Consider the following 24,835-nt stretch of genomic DNA (forward strand, 5'->3'; position numbering starts at 1 on the left):
GAGAGAGAGAGAGAGAGAGAGAGAGAGAGAGAGAGAGAGAGAGAGAGAGAGGAGAAAGGGACAGAGAGAGACAGTGGGAGAGGGAGAGAGACAGAGACAGAGATAGAAGAAGGAGGAAGAGGAGGAAGAGGGATAAAGGGCATGAAGAGATGATCCTGTAGTTAACATTTTCTGCTATTTCAGAGGATGCTGGTTCATTTCTCTCAGCCTTGCCTCATGGTGGATTACAAACATTTGTAACTCCAGTTTCAGGGAATATGATGCCCTCTTTTGACCTCTATGGACACTAGGTGTTTCCATGGTTATATTTTACATATTCAGACAGTCACACGTAAACATAAAAATGATTAATATTTAAAAAGAAAAGTCTGGCTAAATTTTAAAATAGAATAAATAGTATTTGCTAATTTTAGCATTGATAGATGGAAATTGTTACCAGCTTTTCCATTTATCCCATAGATATCTCAGGAAGATTGAGGGGATATTTGTAGTATTGTTTATCTTCTTTTTCATACATAAGTATGGATTTCTTTGCCACATTAAAAGTTTATGCTCAGGGAAAGCAAAATATCTGCAGGTGGAAAAGGATTATCTATCTTTCTGTCAACCTGCTTAGGAAGTATTATTCTGTAGGGGACCTGGAACTTGCAAGATGTATTGGAATGTAGGACAATATACTTGCTCTGTAGTTATGCAGGGTTTCAGCAGAGCTTTGGCCATGGAACCTGTGACACTCTGAACACTTGGCTCAGATAGAAGAGGAGGTCCTGCCACTATAACCATGCAGTTCCAAGTGGTGCCATTTGGTTTCCTGATTTTGCTGAGACAGCTTTTGATCACTCCATGTTCTACCTTCATTACTATGGGTAATTTCATCTGTTTCATACTTCTAACTTACATTTTCTTCAAAACATCATACTGCCAGAACTCAGTTTTAATCCATGTTTTTGTGCTGATTTTATCACTAGTTGAGGCTAACTTATTCATTTATAAAAAGAATGGACAATTATTTGAAAAACTAGGTCTTTTTATTTTTGTTTTTATTTACATTGCAAAGTGTGTATTTCCAGGGACACCATATTTAAGTTCATGGAGGAGTAGGTTATTCTCTCTTACAAATATTCAAATCTTTGTCATAAGCCATTGCCTGGCTTAAGTGCTCTCTTAGGTATGTGTGAAAATGTTTGGAACTCTAACCCACCCTATATGTTTTCTTGAGATAAAGTCTAAGTGTTCAGTGGAGTTAAAGGTTCCCCCTGGGTTCAAAAGAGAGTCTTTGTCTCTTTATGTCCTTCTAATGCTCTCTGGGTCCTAACTGAGTTCTGACACAATGTGGTTTTTGTTGTTTTGTTGTTGTTTTTATCATTCTGTCATAGCCTGTTTCATTGGCTCATTTTGATTAATTTTGGTGCTAAAGAACATGTAGTGTCTTATCTCTGGCCTAGCACAAGGCTTCCTAGACACTGTCTTGCACCTACTCCTTAAGTCTGTCAAATAAAATGGTTGTCACTAAAGCCTATGCTTTCCTTTTGCTTTTAAGCCAGTATATCAAGTAACTCTCAGTTTTATACAGCCCATTTATTACCTTGTACAACCCTCCTTAGGTGTATGAGAACTTTCTTACCATAGCTATATTAAATATCCAGACTTGGAGGTCCATTCCCTCTTCTCAATCCTCTTCACCACTGATTTCACTTTGAAATACCTTCCCCTAGACTGTAAGGCTTTCCCCAAAGTGTCAAAGTGTAAGTAGGGCAAAGCTTTTGAGACTGATGATAAAGGGCATGGGATAGAGTTGTTTGTTCACTTCTTGATGAAAGTCCACTTCCCTCTCTAACATAAAAGGCAGGAATCCCGACTTTGGAATTTCCTGTGGGCATGATAGTCTGTCCACTACTACTTACTGCAGTCCTCTCCTCTTGCTCGTCTTGCATTTCTTATTTCCTCAAGTCTTGTAGCTCTTGTATCATTTCTTTCTAAAGCACTATTAGTCTCACAAATCTAGGGAACGCCATTGCCTACCATTGGATTCCACTCAATATTCTAGACTCTTATCATGACATTTAAATTATTTAATTCACTGAGTTTATGGTTATGTGCTCTTTGTTTGCATGTGTATCTGTGCACTATGTATGTATGTGGTGCCCTAGAAGGTCAAAAGAGGGCCTTGGATCTAGAGTTCCAGAAGTTTACGAGCTTCCATGTGGGTGTGGAGACTCAAACCTGGGCCCAGTGGAGGACCATCGAGTGCTCTTCACAATTGACCTATGTCCACTCCCCTTTCATCATCTTTTATCCTCCAGTTTTATAGATTATATTTCTGCTACTAACTCATTTGTAATCTAGACTTTGTCATGGATAGTTAACTATATTCTTCTATAATTTTTTTCTAGCCTCCCATTCTCCAAATAGTACCTCCTGTCATTCCAGCTGATTCTTGTCAACAATTCAAAACCAAAGACCTCTTTACACACACACAGTAACCTGAGTTTACATCATCTACCCTTTCCTTCTCCTTTATCTACACATGCTTTTATATAGTTCATTATTCAGTGAAATACGTATGGTTCATCTTGTACTCATGTCTTTGTTATAAGAACACAATTTTATTTTCTCTCTCTGATTTTATTAAATTGTCTAGAAATTCAAATCACAACTTAATTATATCCCCCTGTCTGTGTACTCCATGTATATGCATACTAAGATTATTTTTCCAGCATGGCTGGAAAAATGGTTACTGCATGAATTTTGAATTTTTGCCAGGTAATCTCAAATGTGACCCATATTACATTTACTTACTATATTCAATCTTTAGATAAACTTTCAGACCTTTTTCTGTAATTAAAAACTTCTATCACCTTCTATTTTCATTTTCACTCTCTGTTGCTGATGTAAAGTGAAAGGAATTATACAAGCATTCATTTACCTGTGTACTTGGCTAAAGCTCTCCACCTCCTTGAGTAAACAAGAACACATAAATATTCATACTGTGTATTCATTATTTTACCTAAATTATCTAAACTCTTTGGAAAAGAAACCCCTACACAGATCTAATTTTCTGTCCTGTTTTCTTCACTTTCCCAATTCTTTCTATCAGTTTTTCCTCAATATTAAAATATTACATTAACTTATAGCAACGTTTTTGTTAACAAACAAAACTATATCTACTTATTTCTTTCTTGTTTTCTTCTTTATTTCATAGCAAAATCTTTCAGAAGCATTTGATCATAGGTGGGACTCCAATTCTTTTATTTCAGGTCAAAAACTATTATAATCAGGCTTTAAGAATACTTCTGAGTATCTGGGGGAAAGCGATGGTTGCAAAATAAAGTCCAAGTTGGTTAATCCAATGGCTGTTTTCGTTCCCATCTTATCCAGTGGGGGTATTATCTACAGACTTTGATGTGGTTAACTATTTTTAGCTTGAGAAGTTTCTTTTGGCTCCCAAATTATCATGACTCTGTTTATTTCAGGCCTCCATGGTTGTTACTCTTTCTTTTATGTGATTCCTTGTAATTTCTCCAAATTCCTCAGTATCTAGAGACAAGCTAATTGATATCCACCTATGGTCACTTATAGCATTCTACACCATGTAGTACATGCCATTTACCTAAACAGCCTTCAAATGTATATCTTGGGGTAAAGAGCTTTTACTTTACTATATAATCAAATATTCAAAAACCTGCTCATAATCTAGATGTGTTACAGAAAGTTTAGAATTATGTCTCAACCTGAATCCCTTCAATCTACCTTAAAAATTAATATCACCATTTTTAGTTAGTTTAACATAATAACTTTATCCTTGAATCAACCTGTCTTGTTCAATAAATTTCCACTGACACATGATATGAAAAGTAGGTTCATCCCTAAGAACTGCCTATCAAATCCAGGAATCTCGAATCACTGCTCCCTCATGCCTGGTCTAGGGTTCATATTTGTTCCAATTTGTGTGAATGACTCTCAACTAGTACTTTTATTCATACTCTTGCTTCTTTTCTCCTATTGCCAGTGAATCTGACAGACTGTTAAAGCCAGTTTGCATGATACAGACTTAGTAAGCACATGACTCTCTCCATTTAATGGACCCATGAAAACCATGACTAAAGCAATAACAAAGTAGATCATTTCATTCCTATGTGACCTAAAATGTTAGTCCAAATCCCTCTAGTCATTTCAAGACTTTGTGGCCTCAAATAGAGGAATGATACACTAGCTTCAGGATTTTCATACCAGAGTTGATATTACTAATTCTAAAAGGGTTTATAATATTTCAAATACATGAACAGTTTTATAAATAACTCAGAGTTATTTAAAACATGATATTATCTCTTTGTAGGGAATATATTGAAGTATTTTGCTCTGATAAAAACTACCCACTATTAGTTATGATCTCCATATCTTTTTATCTCTGAGTAATGGTTTGGTCAAGTACTGAGGTTATTAAAAACTTCCTATTATTAGGAGTTCTGTTTCTATCTAATATGTTCAAACTTAAATAAGTCAACTAATAAAATAGTATCTGTTAATGCAAAAAATGGATAGAATAATGTAGAGATAGGAGAAACTTTATATTGGCTTAAATTATATTAGTGCTTATTTGTGTGATCATTTTTTGATGTAGGAACAAAGCCTTCCTTAATATAGCACCTGTGATGGGTTTAATATGCTGTCCCATGGGAAATGGCATTATTAGAAGGTGTGGCCTTGTTGGTATGTCATGGTGTAGGCAGACTTTGAGATTTTCTATGCCTAAGCTATACATAGTGTGGAATGAGAGCCTCCTCCTGACTTCCTGAAAAATCCAGTCTCTTTTTGTTATCTTTGTGTCAAGACATACAACTCTTTACTTCTCAAGCACCAAGTCTGCCTACATTTTACTGTAATGTTTATCACCATGATAATAGACTAAATCTCTGAAATTTTAAGCCAGCCTCAATTAAATGTTTTCTTTAAAAGAGTTGCCTTGGTCATGGTGTCTCTTCACAGCAATGAAACCCTAACTGGGCAAAAGTTGGTACCAGGGATATTCTGTGATAGGTGTGACCATAATTTTGTTTGGAGGAATGTGGATTTGGAGACTTTGGATTTGAAAAGCAATGGAATGCTTTAATTGGGGCTCAATGGACCATCCTAGTAAAAATATGGAAGACATTGGTGCTGAGGGTGATTTGCACTCTGGAGTACTGGCTGAAGAGATTTTAGAGGAGAAGAATGTTAGAATGTTAGTATATGGCCTAGATACTGCTTTTGTGATATTTTGGTGAAGAATGTGGCTGCTTTTTGCCCTGTCCAAATTGTCTTCTTGAGACTAAAGTGAAGAGATTTAGATTAACTGCATTAGCAAAGAAAGTCTCAAAAATCCTAGCATGGACTTTGTCCTGTGGTTCACTTTTATGAAAAGAATTTTGATCACGCATTGAATGCTTAGAAAAAAAATATAAAACCTCTGCTACTAACTCATTTGTACTCTAGACTTTGTCATGGATAGTTAACTATATTCTTCTATAATTTTTTATAGACTCTCATTATCCCATTATATTATAGAACCATTGTCTATATGATTCAAAGATTACATGGGCAACAGGAAGTAGAATGGAGCTAAATGTTGTATTAAAGTATATTAGATGGAATAAAGTGAATGGTGACCTCAGTTAAAGATCCCACACAGATAAGCTTATTCTTTTTGCACTTGCAATTGAACAAAGTATAATTATTTCATGGGGGTGTTATTATAACCTTGTTATTGTTTTCATTTGGGACATAAGGATTTATGATTGTATGTCAAAATGACAAGGGATGGATTGTAATGGCTCTTCTCAGTTGTGAACTTGACTATATCTGGAATGAACTACAATCAGAAATGGAAGGTCTACCTGTGATCCAGACCTTGAGTCTGAAAGACACGGACTTCTGATTTGGATCTTTATTTAGGATGATGCACACTGGATCTTGAGGCATTATGATTATGAAAACCTTAGGTCTAAGCATGATGGTACATGCTTTCAATCCCAGGAGACAGAGGCAAACAGATCTCTGAGCTCTGTCAGTGTCCAGAATATATTTCTAAACAGCCAGGGTTAGGCAGTGAAGAAAGCCATTGAAAACAGAAAATTGTTCTATTATTGAAGATGTAATAGAACATGGGGGCCAAGTTCCAGTTTCAGCAAGCAGCAGAATTTTGCAGCTTTGGCCATGTGGTTTTAGAGTCAAGAATAGAAAAGATTATTATGTCAGTTGATGCTGGTTAGATGGAGCTAAAATATTAATGGTGACTGAGAACAGACCAGCATCACTGAGGTGAAATCTTTAGCAAAGGATTTTCTGAGAGCACAAAGAAGATATGTTCAAGATATAGACATTGTGCTGGCAGCCTGAAATTACTTCTTTGTTGTAGCCTAATGTCAGATTCCTACCTGAAGCCTACTTCTTTGTCCTTGGCCAATGTCATATTCTTGCCAAGCAGCCCATTTCCTTGTCCTTGGCCCATGTCAGATTCTTGCTAAACAGCCCCATTAATTGCTAGCACCACTGCTTCTGCAATTGCTGCATTTTTGAATACATGATGTTCTCTGCCATATGGGTATCAAGTGTAGTAGATGGAAATATATTGAAGTATGTTGAAAAAAAATAACTAGCCTCTAGAAAGTGACTCCAGAGATGTAAATAAAAGAGCCATCCACTAATGGCTACAGTTTAAATGACTGAGTCTGTCAGTATATTTCAAAAAAGGATGGACACTGTTGATTGAAAATGTCTGTCCATTGAGCTTTCACTTTCACTATGTTTCTGTTAATGTCACATTTTATTTCCACCTTCTTTTATTTCATGGTTTATACTTGGTGCTTATAAGTTGCTAACCGTTACAGCCTTTGAACAGCATCCTTTTATCCACAAAAGAAGTAGTCTTTGCTCCTTTGAAGCTTTTTCCTTAAATTTGAATTAGTCTCTTAATGATCCTGTACCCACCTTTTATACTCCTTATCTCTGTGCTTTGTGTGTTTTCTTTATGGCCTAAGTTTCTTTGATATTTTTCCCTTTTGTTATTTGCAATACACTGAATTGCTGTAGATTGATTTTTAAGACTTTAAAACTTCCCAGATTCTGAATTTTAAATCAATATTGACATTTTTGAAGACTTGGAAAACTTCCATTTTCATGCATAGTTTTAATTTATATTTTGTACCTAGATTTTTCCAAAACAGTACAATATTTACATATATAATATGCTTAATATTGAATATATGAGTGATTGGTAGCACATTTGTCATTTATTGGCTTTTGTCACGTTCTGGTTTGCTAGTGTATATCTTGAAATAGTTTCTTTTACACCTGAAATGGCAGGTAAGTGATGTACTTTCAATAGCATCTTAAATAAAAAATTTCCATCTATTGCCAATTTTCCAGAATGACAATTTAACAGTTTATAGACTTTATGAGTCAGAACCATTTCCTTTTAATATTCACAAATGTTGGCAGAGGCTATGTAGCGTGTAATTCAGTCAAGGAGCAGAAACAATACTACAACACTTGTATTCCCTTTACAGGTGAAACATTTGTTCATTCTGACCATTTCTGACTCTGGATTGGACAGCATTGCCAGGTTGTACTCTGATGACATTTTTCTGCAAATAGTTTTTCTTTTATAATTTTCACCTCTTTTTCCTCTGACATGATGAAGATTTCTCTATCTTGGTTATTATTTCAAAAATAAGCCTAAATCTCTATCTTGGTTATTATTTTAAAAATAAGCCAAGACAAATGATGTTTAGTCAATTTTTACAAATGTATTTATTCCATTTCATTTATCTTTGCTTTGATATATATTTATTTCATTATTATTCATAACTTTGGGCCTATAATCGCACTTAGGACCCGGGATGATTTTTTTTTCCAGATATAACCATTTTCTACTATCAGTTTTCTCAAAAAGTCTATTGCTACTGTCATACACGGTAAGAATAAAAATAGGAATGGTACCACAGCACAAAAATGCTTACAAAGTGAGACACAGACCTGAAGGAAAACAGCACATTGTTTGATATGCAATTCTTCTCCACAGTGGTGCCCCAAGCAGTGACAAGAGAAAAACTCTACAACTTTTGTTAATTTAAAGCAATGACAAATAGAATTGTGTTGGCAAAGGAAAGACAAAAGATATACATCTTAAAATCTATATTCATAGCAACATAGGGATATGGGGGAATACCAACAAGGACACACTTAGATGCATCCCTGAGAGATGTGGAATGTAATAGATATTTAGTATAACAGTCCCACACAAGAGCAATCTGAAAATCAAGCAGAAGAGTTGTATACAGCCGAAGTTTTTCAGTTAAGAGCAAACTGAAGGGGAAATAAACTAAGAAAAAATATTCTTAGTTTAATAGTTTCAACATTATTAAGAATAAACTTTACAGAGAAAAGATAAGCATAAATGGAGAAGTTCTACTTGTTCAGTTTTCCTATAAAATCTATTATTTCACTTATATTTTGAGTGGCATAGTTGTACATACATTGTTGTGGTGGTTGGAATAAGAGTAGTCCCCATAGTCTCAAATATTTGAGTCCTTAGCTTTCTGGGAGTGCCACAACTAGTGAGTGACTAGGAGGTATGACCTTGCTGAATGAAGTGGGTGTGGTCTTGTTGGAGGAACTATGTCACTGAGTTCTCCAAAGCCCAAGCCAGGTTCAATGACTTTCTCTTCCTGTTGCCTGAGGATGCAGATGTAGAACTCTCACCTACTCACCCATCACCATGTTTGGCTCCATGCTGCCATGCACCTCACCATAATGACAATGGAATCAAGCTTTGAAACTGTAAGCCAGCCCCAGTTAAATGTTTTTCTTTATAAGAGTAGCTGAGGCCATGATGTCTCTTCACAGCATTGGAACACTGACTAAAACACTTGGTAAAGTAGTAGAACAAAGTAGAATTCATTTTCATTATTTTGCAATAAGTGTTAGCCTTACATTCTCCCCAATACAAGTATGTTATACTTATAGAAACATATAAAAATACCTACAACTTAAATTTTAAGCTGAGTATAACATGAGATGTTATAGTTCCATGTTTTTTGGCACATGATGTATTCAATAAATATGATTTCTAGCCTCTTTCCTCTTCAAGGACACTTATATAGTTTACTTTTCCTCTGTCTTCTCTATCCTGAAGATAGTCACTAAACAATTCTCTTTAAACAGTTCTCTATTTACCAAAAAGTCATAAACTTACATAATCACTACCAGGCTATACAGTTAATGCTCTTTTCTGCTTCTTGTACATTAACTTGGTTTATTTCTGCATTTTAGTTAATATACATCTAGACTACTTATGAAAACATAATTGATATTTGGGACTAGAATAACAAAAATAAGAATATTTCCCTTTTTTCTTTTAGTGCATATCATTAGTTTTAGTTGCCTTTCCTAATATGGCATTTGTCTTTTGTATTTCCTATGATTTTACCAGATCAAAGACTATCTAAGCAAAAATAAAACAAGTTTGTTGAAAAGAAACTTCAAGAAGAATGAAATTGATAACACTTAATATTTGGAGACTTCAGCTCTTTCTTTATATTAGTAAAATATTCTCTGTCATTTGATTTATGTATGAAAAGGAATGTCTATGCCTTTATCCTTTAAATAGTATATTACCCCTTTATAAAACAACTCGTGTTTGTACATAAGACAATTGGAGTCATATATTTCAAATTTGCTTCAGGAATGGAAATTAATCTAGAGTTAATGTTAAATGATTGTGTGTTAAATGATGGTATGATAATGTCTGTGTTAGTAAGTAGCGCATCATAGCATGACACAATCCCAGTGCCTAGTTTATGTTTTAAATATTTAATGGATGCATGCGCTTCAGCTCTAGAATAGATCATCAACAGAATCAGAAAAGAGAGAGAGAAATTTATTCACTGTAGATAAGTCAGAGTTCCATTCATAATCTTCCAGACTCCTGTGTAGATTAGCTGTTGTTCAAGGTGTGATCTGAGGCAAACTATTTCTGCAGCTAAAATTCTTCCCAATGGCATTGTTTGTCAGTGGGATTGTAGACTGCACTCTTTTCTAGTGGATGGTGTCTTTTTTATCAGTTAGATAATTTCAAGGAATACACTCAATTTTTCCCATATATATCCTACATTCTTTTACTCTAGTATGATTGGATATTATTTTATGTCTTATTATAATTAATTTCTCTTACTTTTTAATTTGATTTCTTATTTTCTTAATTCAGATAATCAAATATAGCATAGAGAAATGCTTCACTTATCCAAAGATTACATTTTTGCCATTAATGTGAGTTTTGTAAAATCATTAGTGAGTACTGCTCATAATTTTCTTGTTGGAAGTATATCTTTATACTTTTAGCCTGTCTTGAAAAGAATCATCATGGATATAACAAGTGAAATTCTACATTGTTCATATTCTGTGTTTACTTTTTTTTATTAACAATCATCTTAGAAAATAAGAAAATAATAAGATGAACTCAGAGGAAGATCATCATGATTTTCATTAGTTAATATTTGTGCCTCTTATTTTAGAAATTTAAGACAGTTAATAACAGCTTAAATGAATTTTGCTTATTCTAATAATATAATCATCATAAAATTAACAATCTCAGTCTTTAGATTTTGTAAAAAATAACTTTTAAAATTAATTAAAATTAATATGTTCAGAAAAGCTTTTCAGTTTTGTCAAATGAGAATGTGATAGTTAAATAGATTATCATAATCGGACCATTTAAAAACATATAGTGTGCACATTTATGGAATTCTTTCTAGTAGAAACCTTTCTATGTGTCATGTATTTTCTCTTGCTTTCCAGAACTTTTATTAATTTTACAGCATATCTTAATGAAAATCATTTCTTATGATTCATTTAGAGGCTACTGACCCCCTGCAGCCCCAGCATGAGCATGTCAGGCCTATCAGAGTTGGCTTCTCCCCCCTTTACCACTCACAGAGAGTTGTTCACAGGTGGACACAGATTCAAAAACAATTCCTCATATTTGGGAAAGAGGATTTTTGTTAATTTTGGTTATATGATTCCTTTAGAGATAACAAAATATGCAGAATACACTGGATTATTTTTGTTAGAAGCAAAATTACTTTTTATTGTGATAAAATTCAAGCCCAAGAAAATTTTAATGACTTCTCTAACTCATCAAGTGTTCTATGTTTAAAGAATTTTCATACTATTTTTGTGAGCCTTTTGGGTCTAATACTTCGGATACAAGCTAAAAAAAATGTTTAATTCTCATCAATATTAGATTTCTTAGTCCTTTGAATCAAAGAAAGTTTTTGTAGATGTAAAAACAAGCTTACGAAGTACAGATTTAAGCTCTTGACACATTTTATGCATTAATACAAATAGTTCCTGCCTCTGTTATTAGCCTATCATAGCTCATTGGAATTTCTTTGTTGTGAAAACTTTCTCAACTGAAATGCATTTTCAGAGAAGCATATTGTGACAAAGACTAAAGTGACAAACTCCTTTTCTTTCAATATACCTTCTGGAGTTACACTCATGTGTCCCTTATTGTTTTAACATTTGTTATAAACAGATAGAAAAGCATGATTATTTTTTAATTGAGAAAACTGTTTTATTTTAGAGTCTGTTATTTTTCATGGCTTCTGTTGAAGTATTTAAAATTTATTTAATAAAACTTGTAAAGTCACACTTCATGTATTTTTAAAAAATTAATCATTTTGTGTCCGTGGGTAAGAAACAATGTGCTTCCAAAGACATTAATAATTGCGTTCCTTGTCATGAATAATACATTTATGTTCTTTGCTGTATTTTATCTGATAATGTATGGATGCAGCATGTTTACTTTTTGCGGGCATATTGTGGCTCTCTTGATGTATTATGTATAAGCATTTAGCTTCATTTATGCTTTTAGGGTCTATGATCAAGTCAGTCTCTAGTGAAGTTGGAAAAGTAAAGCTGTGTTTAGAGAAACAGGTCTTTACTCAGAGACAAGTCTGCTCCTGACTTTTGCTAGGATGCTCTTACCCTAGCAACTAAACTACTAGTTTTGTATACTGTACATTTAACTATTTATAAGTTATAATTCAAGCTGGAAAAGTAAGTATAAGATCTATGTATTTGTATATAAATAATATATAATTTTATATATAATTATAAAATAATTTTATTTATAATTATCTATATCTATGAAATTCTCTTGCCTTGATGTATATGAACTTGTAATGAAAAACAAAACCAGATAATGGTTAAAAGTTCTTGGAATGCTTAGGTTTTGACAAAGCCAGTCTGAGATGTATGGAGCCTGTGGATTCCATGTTTTCCCAGAAATTTCCTTCAGAGTCATAGGGTATGTGATATCTTATACACATGTGTGCATTCCATTTCCCAGATGCAAGCTTCGTATATTGGTCAATATCTCTTAGCTAATTCTGAAGTTTTGACTTCTCAGAACCTTGGTTCAGCAAGTTCCTTACTCTCCCTATGTAGAGAGGCATGGTGGGACAGGGCAAAAGCAGACTGCGAAGGTTCTCCCTCAGCCCAGTGACACTCCTGGTTAGGTAGTATTACTAAAGTAAATCTCAGAAACTCAGTTTACATTTGTTTTTACTTGATGGTTGCATTCCTTCAAAAGTTAAATCACTGTAGTCTGAAGTTTAGAGTACTATGATGCTATCTGCAGACACCTTACATGCAATGTAATATCAAAAATTTGCACATAGTTAGCTGGGTTTATAATTCCCAAGTTCGCCCATTCTTTATCACTTCTTTTTACACTGAGCGGTTTTTTTTTCTTTTTTCTATTTAGGTGATTTTTTTCAAGTTTATTTTTTATACAGTTTATGTCCTGATTGCAGCCACCTCTCTCCTCTCTTCCCAGTCCTGCCCTTACAAAGCACTTCCCTCATGGTCCCTTCCCTTCTCCTCAGAGAACGGGAAAACCCACTTGGGTACCAACCCACCCTTGGACATCTAGTCCTATCCGGACTAGATACATCCTCTCCTGCTGAGTCCTAATCAGGCAGTCCAGGTATTGGAAGGGGATCCAATGGCAGGCAACCGAGTCTTAGTCAAAGACAGATCCAGCTCCAATTGTTAGGGGACCCACATGAAGGCCAAGTTGCATATTTGCTACAAATGTATAGAGTCCTAGGTTCAGCCTCTGCATGCTCTTTAATTGGTGGTTCAGACTCTATAAGCATCCATGGGTCCAGGTTAGTTGATTCTGTAGGTCTTCTGGCTCACTCAGTTCTATCCCCATTCTTCTACAAGACTCCCTGAGCTCCGCCTCATGTTCGGCCATAGATCTCCGCATCTATTTCCATCTGCTGCTGGATGAAACCTCTCAAGAAATAGTCACACCAGACTCCTATCTGTAAGCTTAGAAAAAAATATCATTAATAGTGTCAGGGGTTGCCTATCTCACATGGGAAGGATCTCATGTTGGGGCAGTCACTGATTCCTGTTCCCTCAGTCTCTGCTCCATTTTTATCCCCGTATATCTTGTAGGAAGGACGAATTTGGGGTTTAAGGTTTTGTGGATGAGTTGATGTCCCTTTCCCATTACTGGAAGTCCTGTACGGCTACAGGAGACCATCACTTCAGTCTCTGTATTCCCTGCTCATAGGAATCTTACCTAGGGTCACCTCTATAGACTCCCTGCAGTCTTTCCTGTACCAGATTTCCAGCTAGTCCCAGAGACGCCCCCTAGTGATTTCCATTCTCACTCTCCGCTCTCTCCAGTCCCCCCTTGCCATACACCTCAGAGCTATTCCTGTTTCCCTCTTCCTGCTCCTCATATTCCACTGAGTTCTCTCTCTTCATCGATCTCCGAAGACTATTTTGTTTCCCTTTCTGAGGGAGAGTCACTCATCCTCCCTTGGGTCCTCCTTATCACTCAGTTTCTTTGTATCTGTGGACTGGATTGTAGCATGGTTATTGTGCACTTTCTGGCTAATGTCTACTTATAAAGTGAGTACATACTATACGTGTCTTTCTGGGTTTAGGTTACCTCACTCAAAATGATATTCTCAAGTTCTATCCATTTGCCAGCAAACATTAATATGGGTAGAGGCCCTTTGTATTCTCTGTGGTGCTATGTGGTGTTCCAGGAGCAAAACTTTAGATTTGGGTACCTGAGCTCCAGAGAGTAGAGCCTAGCCTCCCACTCTACACTCTGAGGTTGGTCCATTGACTACTTGTGAAACATTTAAGCAGCTCAGTCTATTGTCATTAGCTCAGGACAAAGGTCTTGGAGCTTTTACCAACAACAGATTTCTCTTGAGAGGATTTGATACTAGATTTCCTGTGAAAGCCCTGGACTTGTTATTTAGATATTTTTCTGGTTTAGACTTTAATCTCTTGAAATGTCCATAGATTTGTAATATTATAAAAGTCAATTCAATTGATAACTGAGTAAGCAATAGCATTAATATCTTTATATTTAATTAAATAGACAATTCATTTGTCTTTAAAACTAAGTAGATAGTGAGGTAACCAAAGGTAATTAGTCAGATTTTCCACTGCAAATAGGAAGAAAACTGATCTTCCTCCTCATAGTAAAATTACAGAAAGAGTTCAATCTTTTCTTTTTTAAATCTTGGCTGGAGTATTCTATTAACACTGCTGCCCAACCAATTTTAGAGAAATCTTTGTCTGGATCAATTGTGGATTGCTGTACTCTGTGTCTTACTGAATATTTTATTCCAAGTGTGCACTGAAGAATTTAGTCTTCCTTATCTCTCTTGTTTTTCTCAAATTATATTGAATATGTTTCTAGGGATGTATCTCTTTAAGTAATGCACATACTTTAGACCATTAAACTTCCCATGCAATAATTCAGGAGGCAGGCAGCAGAACATGTCAGACATACCTAGATGAGTATGTAGAGAAACACATGGGTGTTTCTTGGGACACAGTACACTGTACAAGTATTTTGGATGACATGTTAGCTCATTTCAACTGCAGTTATGTTGCAGTAGTGCATACACTCTATAGGTGACTGTAACATATATGTAGGGAGGCAAAAATCAGTTCTTAAAGGCACCTTCTTTGCTGCAGCTGTCTTGTTTTGAGTGAAGCTCTTGTAGGATACACTGTGAAAGCATTACAAGGATGATATTCAGTCAGGAACTTTACTTCTATATAGACCTGGCATGAAATCTGGAGCTGGAGGCTGGAGTGAAAGAATTCTTTATTCATGAGAACTAATCAGTGTCTCCCTCCACCCATGTGTTGGAAGAGAGAAAATTTACATTTGTAAGGTAAAATGCCAGCTGTCTAGAAACCCTCAGAAAGAAAATTCAACTGCCATTCACTTGGGTTTAGCTCTGCAGTAGCATTTATGTACACATATTTCCACCATGGAAAGTAAAATAAATTACCCGAATTAATTTCAATGACTTTAACGCACATATTTGGAGAATTTCATGACATTTAAATAATTACACATGGGCTATGGAGAGGGACACAGATCTGAAATGAGATTCAGTCCTAAGGGAGTAGCTGAAGTTTTTCTCTGAAGAGTTTCTGAACTGAGCATGAAGACAAGTATTCAGCCTCCTTGAATCTTTTAAAGTGCTATTTAATTTAAGAAATAGGCCCAAAATTATGGATTATAGGAGGTTTTTTTTTATGTAAAACCTACTGTAAATTGAGCATTAGCAGATCAAGTGGTCATCCCTTTGATTGCTGGCTTTTATTACTGACTTTTGCTGCTCTCATTTAAATGACTTGAGAAATAACTATGGAAACTATGAATAACACTTTTTTTTATTTTTAAAGCTAAAATAGGAAATTTCTTTTTTTCTGACATTGATATCAATAGAGTATGAGTCCCAGAGTCAACTTGAAGGGGTTTGGGGTCCTTTCTCTTGTGGAAGTCAAGTTAAAAAGGGTACAAATGGTGTATTGTCATCATACCAAAACCTATGGGATACAACGAAAGCAGTGCTAGGAGAAAAACTCCTAGCTCTAAGTGCATACAAAAAGAAACTGGAGACAGCATACACTAGCAACTTGAAAACTCACCTGAAAGCCCTAGAACAAAAAGAAGCTAGTACACCTAAGAGAAGTAGACAGAAGGAAACAATCAAACTCAGGGCTGAAATCAACCAAATAGAAACAAAAAGAACTATACAAAGAATCAATAAAACCAGGAGCTGGTTCTTTGAGAAAATCAACAAGATAGATAAACCCTTAGCCAGAATAATCAGAGGGCAGAGAGACAATATCCAAATTAATAAAATCAGAACTAAAAAGGGTAACATAACAACAGAAACAGAGGAAATTAAAAAAACATCAGACCCAACTACAAAAGCCTATACTCAACAAATCTGGATGAAATGGATAATTTTCTAGACAAATACCAGTTACTAAAGTTAAATCAGGAGCAGATAAGCCACCCAAACAGTCCCATAATCCCGAAAGAAATAGAAGCAGTCATTAAAAGTCTCCCCACCAAAAAAAGTCCAAGACCAGATAGTTTTAGTGCAGAATTCTATCAGATCTTCAAGGAAGACCTAATACCAATTCTCTTTAAATCTTCTATAAAACAGAAACAGAAGGGACACTATCCTATTCATTCTATGAAGCCACAATTATGCTCATACCTAAACCATACAAAGACCCACCAAAAAAGGAGAACTTCAGACCAATCTACGTTATGAACATCAATGTAAAAACACCCAATAAAATTCTTGTGAACCGAATCCAAGAACACATCATAACAAATATCCATCATGATCAAGTAGGCTTTATCCCAGGAATGCAGGGTTGGTCCAACATATGGAAATCCATCAATGTAATCCACCATATAAACAAACTCAAAGAAAAAGAACACATGATCATCTCACTAGATGCTGAGAAAGCATTTGACAAAATTCAACACCCCTTCATGATAAAAGTCTTGGACAGATCAGGAATTCAAGGTCCATACCTAAACATAGTAAAAGCAATATATAGCAAACCAGTAGCCAACATCAAACTAAATGGAGAGAAACTTGAAGCAACCCCACTAAAATCAGGGACTAGACAAGGCTGCCCACTCTCCCTCTACCTACTCAATATAGTACTAGAAGTCCTAGCCAGAGCAATTAGACAACACAAGGACGTCAAAGGGATACAAAGTGGAAAGGAAGAAGTCAAAATTTCACTACTTGCAGATGATATAATAGTATACTTAACTGACCCCAAAACTTCCACCAGAGAACTCCTAAACCTGATAAACAACTTTAGCAAAGTGGCTGGATATAAAATTAACTCAAACAAATTAGTTTACTAAAAAACTAAAAGATAAAATGACTCAAAAGATAAAATGACTGAGAAAGAAATTATGGAAATGACACCCTTCACAATAGTCACAAATAATATAAAATATCTTGGTGTGAATCTAACCAAGCAAGTAAAAGACCTGTATGACAAGAACTTCAAGCTCCTGAAGAAAGAAATCAAAACAGATCTCAGAAGATAGAAAGATCACCCATGCTCATGGATTGGAAGGATTAATATAGTAAAAATGGCTATCTTGCCAAAAGCAATCTACAGATTCAATGCAATCCCCATCAAAATTCCCACTCAATTCTTCACGGAGATAGAAAGAGAAATCTTAAAATTCATTTGGAATCACAAAAAAAAAACAGGATAGTGAAAACTATTCTCAACAATAAAAGAACTTCTGGAGGAATCACCATCCCTAATTTCAAGCTGTACTACAAAGCAATAGTGATAAAAACTGCATAGTATTGGAACAGAGACAGGCAGGAGGATCAATGGAATAGAATAAAAGACCCAGAAATGAACCACCATACCTATGGTCACTTGATCGTTGACAAAGGAGCTAAAACCATCCAGTGGAAAAAAAGACAGCATTTTCAAAAAATGGTGCTGGTCCAACTGGAGGTCAGCATGTAGAAGAATGCAAATTGATCCATACTTATCTCCTTGTTCAAAGCTCAATTCCAAGTGGATCAAGGACCTCCACATGAAACCAGCTACATTGAAACTAATAGAAGAGAAATTGGGGAAAACTTTGAACACATGGGCACAGGAGAAAAGTTCCTGAACAGAATGCCAGTGGTGTATGCTCTAAGATCAAGAATTGACAAATGGGACCTCATAAAACTGCAAAGCTTCTGTATAGTAAAGGACACAGTCAATAGGACAAAGTGGCAACCAACAGATTGGGAAAAGATCTTCACCAACCCTACATCTTGGCTAATATCCAAGGTATACAAAGAACTGAAGAAATTAGACTCTAGACAATCAAATAACTCTATTAAAAAGTGGGGCACAGAGCTGAACAAAGAATTCTCAACTGAGGAAGCTCGAATGGTTGAGAAGCACCTAAAGAAGTGTTCAGCATCCCTAGCAATCAGGAAAATGCAAATGAAAACAACACTGAGATTCCACCTCACATCAGTCAGAATGGCTAAGATAGAAAACACAGGTGACAGTGGATGTTTGCGAGGATGTGGAGAAAGAGGATCACTCCTCCATTTTTGGTGGGATTGTAAGCTGATACAACCACCATGGAAAGCAGTCTGGTGGCACCTCAGAAAATTGAACATATTGTTACCTGAGGACCCAGCTATACCACTCCTGGGCATATACTCAAAAGATGTTTCATCATACAACAGGGACCCATGCTCCACTATTGTTTTACAGGAAAAAATCAGATAAAATTCTACATTTCACTTTATTCATGTATAATACAAGGATGCCGATAACTGTGCCTACTCTAGAGCATTGTTCTACAGTTGAAACAAATGACATGTATAAACCTAAGGAGGAGATATTTGGAGGATGTAGATTACCTGGTTTCAAAATCTACTATCATTATACAATAATCTGAGTACCACAGAACAGACACAAATGTAGACAAATAGAATGCTAGACCCAAAGCAGATCCACACATTTCTAGTCCAGTGAGTTCCGTCTGAGTAACTACAGCATACTTCTTTAGGGAACCTTTTTTAAAAATATTTGGGGAGAAATTGGATATTTTTGAGGTAGATAGGGTAATGTGACTCTTTTGCTCGTAAGACTGGATTCTGATCAGACTTAGATTTTTCAGAACCTACTTTTAATGAGTTCTTAAATGCTTTAACCTCCCTTCTAGCACCAGAGGTAGTGGAAAGAGAAGGTTAATAAAGCAAGGGAGGATGTGGAAGTGTTTAGAAGTCGTTCTTTGGAGCAAATCCCATTTGTGTTGTCAGGATATCAGTAGTTCAGCTCACATGAATCAGTAGCAGCAGCAAATCAGCAATGGCAGGTTGATGCAGGGGAAACCAAAAGGCTCTGCCAAATGGCTTGATGCCAAGAAAATTGCTAAAAGCCACTGAAACATCAATAGAAATTCTTTGTGGCATTTCTCTCTATGAAGTCATGAGAAACAATGAACAGCAAAGAGTGGTAAGGCAAACCAATACCACACAGCATCGTCCACTGTCTGTTGGGTTATATTTATACCCTTTCCAAACATCATGTGTTGTCTCAAGCTTATGCTCTTGAAAAACATCACATGCCCTTTTCCAAGTCAGCTTCCAGGAAAACATCCTCCCACATGTCTGCTTCAGGAAAACATCCTCTCAAAAGACAGCTTCATGAAAATAATTACATGACACAACTGAGTCTCCAAAGAACCATGAAATTTTCACTTCAGCAGACTATGGCCACAGACACAAAACCAGACTCATACATTTTTCTATAACTAAATGAAAACATATCTTCATGACCTCAGGATAGGAAAAACGATATCATGCAAGACATGAAAATCAGCAATAGATACATAAATTTAATTATTGGATTTAGGTAAAATTTAAGATTTCTTTTCATCAAGTCTCCATTAAAATGAATAAATAAGCCACAAAGTAGGTCATAAAAATTATAAAATATCTAAAATAGATTTTATGTCAAATATATAAAGAATCACTACCTATAAATTATGAAATAGCTACCCATCTGAAATATATACAAAAACCTAGGTGTGGTACCATATAGGTATACCTATAATTAAAGCACCCAAGAGGCTGAGGTAGGAGGATTGTGAAACTGAGTTAGTCAGGGCTTTATAGCCCTTCTCAAAAAATGAAGAGTACAGTATACAAGTTTACATTTATAAAAGATTATTTGTGAATGAACAGTAAGTACTGCCAAAAAATTTCACATATCATTGGTTGTAAGACTGCACCAATAAAAACAATGGGAAGCCACCAAATGTCAACTGAGATGACTGATATCAAAAAGACTGAAAATATCCAGTGTTGGTTAGGATGTGAATTGACAGGAACTCTCATACATTGGTAATCTCCTTTTCTTAAAAGGATAAGAAAAATCCTTAGGAAGACTGTTTGCCAGTTTCTTACAAAATTAAATATATGATCCAGAAATCCTTCTAGCAAGTACTTACTGTGACTGATAGAAAGATATTCATCCATTATTGTAATAACTAAAGCAGAAGTAACCCAAAAGAATGATACTGGAGTTGGTAAACATTGTAAAATGTTACTTAACAATTTAAAACTACTGGTATACAGAATAACATCGCTGGAAATTTATATCACTTGAAGTCAGAGACATTATACACAAAAGAATAAATACTGTGAGGTCATTCCTTTGAAACTTAACTATAGGCAAATACGATGGAAGTTTCATAGTGATTGTGGTTTTAGGATTAACTAACTGGAATTAACAGTTCATTATTTTTCTGTATACTTATATGAACAGTCACTACACATTATATAGTTTTCTAAGGACATCAATTATGAAATAGTATATAATTTACAATGAGTTTCAAGCTAAACATTATACTTTTATATATTTTGTTTCTATAAATATGCATATACACACAAATATATATAAACTATATATACACGTAGAGATATATACATATATAAATTGTATATATACCCATATATAAACTGTATATATATCTACTATATATACACATATGTGTACACACACATAGATACACACATATAAACTGTATATGTGTATTCAGCAGAAAGAAACTTGTCAAACATGTCAAAGGAAATCACAGAATAGACAGAAAAAAATTTGATGCTCAGATGCAGAAAGAACACAAAAATAATCACTTGCTCCACCGCCAGAAAGGTGGAAGAGTTTTTTCCAGTAAACCCTTTTAGTCCTTAAATATGTCACACAGGCTAAGTATAGCCATCCTAAACTGCTACTAATCCCCAGTGTATCCTAATCACTAGTTAGCTGATTTTTTGTATCTAAATAGAGTAAACATTGCTGTTCTGTATTGTAAATAAAACAAACCTTGCAGTAAGTGAACACTTCATCTGTCTTAGACTTTTATCACAAAGTAATTCCTCATGATACAGTCCCACCGTGCTTTTATTACTTGGCAGTTTATTTTGCCAAATGTGTAGCAAGAATATATGTGAGGATAGTTAGGGGGCCGGGGGTGTAGGATGGACTTCAGTAGGTTAGATGAAGAGTATTGGAATGGACGCATAAAGTAAAGTTTTATAGAAGCAAGGAATCTATTTACTGCAACACACTTCTCCAAGCCTGTATATTTTCTATGATGGGTTGAGAATCATAGTGTGTCTTCTCAGACCTTTAGAACTTTATTTCCCTGCTGTAATTGGAACAGCTATATGTTGGCTATTTTCTAACTGAATGTACCTTAAATCCTGTTTAAGGACATAAAATTATTCAAATGATTTGGAATAATTTTTGTCACTGTTGTACCTTACTGCAATTATACCAAGTGCTGAACTGAGGAGTGGCAGCTAAGAAGGTATCAGGCAAGATTTTATATTACCATCACTAGTTGAACCATGAGCCTAACAGATGTGCTGTCTCGTTCTTCTAGGCCAGCTGAAACCCCCCCAAGATGCATAATCTGTGCTGGCATGGTCATTTTAACCAGATCACCTTGGAATAAAGATTTATGTAGCATCCAGCAATTTTTAAAAATTCTTTTTAGAAGTTGGAAAAAAGCACAGAGTGTTCCCAGGGCCTTGCTGGGTTGTGCACTGCTCTGTCTTTGAAGATCTCTATTATGTGTTCTAGAGCTGCATTTATTCAGAGGAGATTCTTGTATGAATGGAGTGTTCTGCTCTAGAAACAGCTCTCCAGAAAGCTCAACATGTGGATGTACATTTTACATTTAAAAATCTTAGTGTTAATTATACCCCTAAATATAGGTGTTTGTCCTGCTTTGAGTGTATGAGAGTCAGTTTGTGTAGGGGGCTTAAGAAGATGTTGACATTAAAAGGTTTCCCCATAACTTACCAGTAACACTTGAAATAAAGAGTTTATACATTGTCACAAATGACTATTTTGTTTCCATATAAAAGTTAGATATTTCTACTATGAAGGAATGATTTGAAAATTATAAATTCAAAGGTATTTTCCACATTTTTCTTAAAATTTGAAAACAAGGAGGTAAAAACCCAAACACAAACTATTGATAACCAAAAGAATGAGCAGTATATCTTGTGAGTGCACACATGTGGTGTGTGTGTGTGTGTGTGTGTGTGTGTGTGGGTGGGTGTGGGTGTTTGGTGTGTACCTCCTGGGCAAAATCAACTAAAACAAAAATAAAACAAAGCCAAAAGTAGGTCATGGTTTTGAGAAGGAGCAGGGCAGAGTGTCGTAGTTCAGTTTCTGTTAGTGGGATAAAGATCATATAGAAGAACAACTTGAGGAAGGAAAGGGTTTATTTCATCTTTCATTTCCAGGTTACCATCCATCACTCAAGGAAGTCAAAGCTGGAACTAGTGGTGAGGACTGAAGCAGAGGTCATGGAAGAGTGCTTGCTTCTTACTGGCTTTTCCTCGTGGCTAGATCACCCTGTTAGACAACATAGGACCTTCTGTTCAGTAGTGCCAGCATGCCTGGTGGGGCTGGGTCCTCCGACATCAATCATTAATCACAAAAATGCTCTACAGACTTGCCTATAGGCAATCTAATGGAAATATATACTCAACTGAAGTTCTTCTTTGCTGATAACTCGAGCTTGTGTCTAGTTAAGAACTATAACAAAATCAGTGCATAGGGCAGGGTAGGGGTGTACATGGGAGAGGTAGGAGGAACAAAAGCGAAGGGGGAAAGTAACGTAATTATATTTTAATCACAAATAAATAACCCTAAACTCACCTTCTCTGACTGCCAATAAAACTCAAGAATTCTACCAGTAAAGTGACACAGAAGGGGGAAAAGGTATCTGAGTTATCTTTCAGTTTGCCATAGGATAAACAGCCCCCAAGCTGCAGCAATAATTGCCTGCTCCTCTCAGCTCTCCTCTCATCCTGCTTCTCATTCTCTCTTGATCCTTCCAGGCAGGATAGAAAGAGACTGAGATGTATGGACCAGCATGCACCAGACTTCATGCCAGGCTCTTTAGGGTTTGTAATCTCATTTAATTTGTGCCAGAGCCCCATGAGGTTAGTACATTTCTGGAGGTTATCTGCCTTGCCTAAGGTCACTCAGTCAGAATGGAACTCCCACTGTGGGGCTTCCTGCTGTTGCAAGACATAATACTGCCTCTAAAGGAGGGTTCAGCAAACTGTGAGGCTTTGGGGGACTACAAATGTTCTCTTTCCTAAGACAGCTGTTCATAGTCATGCTAATCTTTAATGTCCTGGGTTTAGGAAGATCATGTTATTTCCATGTTATAATTTCCCAGACTGATTTTTTCCCCTGATATTCCTGTAGGTTATTCTCATACAATTTCGATTTTAAAGAATGTGTTTCTTCCCTTTATTAAAACCCAGCTTCAGTTTACAGTTTATTGGTTTTTTTTCCAGTAAATGTTTTTCAGCTGTTGGAATTAGCAAGTTACTTTTGGAATGTATTGTGTATTTTTTTCTGAATTTACAAAATGAAAAAATTACTTGGTCTGTCTGGTTTTTTGTTTGTTTGGTTGGTTTTGTTTTTAATTTCAACTGTTGTCCGTTAGCAACTCTGACTTTTGTATTTTACCCAGGCTTTAAGAGTTAAGTTTAGCTATGCTGGGAGACAGTCATTCTTTTTTCTTTGACACATAGGGAAAAGGCACTTTTAAATAATATATTTTTCAGGACTTGTTTGCCTGTGGTCATCCTACCAAATGGAAATTTTTGAGTTGTTTTTTTTTTACTCAGTTAACCAATAAATGTTAATTCATGGTCTATTATATTCCCAACATGTTATCTGCAGAAATTTTAGATGTTTAAAAAATATTATAAGAAGTACAAATGTTGGGCCTGGAGAGGTGGCTCAGCAGTTAAGAGCACTAAATACTATTGCAGAGTGCTGGAGTTTAATTCCCAGTATCAATATCAACAAGGCAAATATGACAGTTCCTAACTCCAATTTCTGGGGAACCTGTCACCTGTGTTTGGGCTCTTTAGATACCAGGCAGGCAAGTGGAGCACAAACACCCATGAAGGCAAAATATTCATACAATTAAAATTAAAATGTTTAAAGCTTACATTGCAGTGTTACTGTGGAAAGAAGTGTAGCATATGGAGAATCCAGGCTGCAGATGCCTAATTAAACATTAGGAACTCAACAATTGAAAGCTTAGTAGGAACTATAAATGTTAGAAAAGGGTCTCTGTGGGATTGTGGAACTTGCTTACAAAACTGACAGAACAGAAAAAATAAGGATTTTTTTATAGGAAAATTAATATTTAGAAAGATAAATATTGAATTTTCTGTGTGGATCTGATCATAGCACCGCTACTGAAGATAAAAGGACACATAAAATAAAGAATATAAGAACTTAGACATGGCAGGTAAAGGACAAAGCATTAACTATCCCGAAAGTAATTGTAAAGAGTTTACATTTGAACGTGGTAGCTGGTAATAGTTTATCTGTC

The sequence above is a fragment of the Grammomys surdaster genome, unplaced genomic scaffold, assembly GCF_004785775.1.
Source record: "Grammomys surdaster isolate TR1022 unplaced genomic scaffold, NIH_TR_1.0 264, whole genome shotgun sequence".
NCBI classification, from domain to species: domain Eukaryota; kingdom Metazoa; phylum Chordata; class Mammalia; order Rodentia; family Muridae; genus Grammomys; species Grammomys surdaster.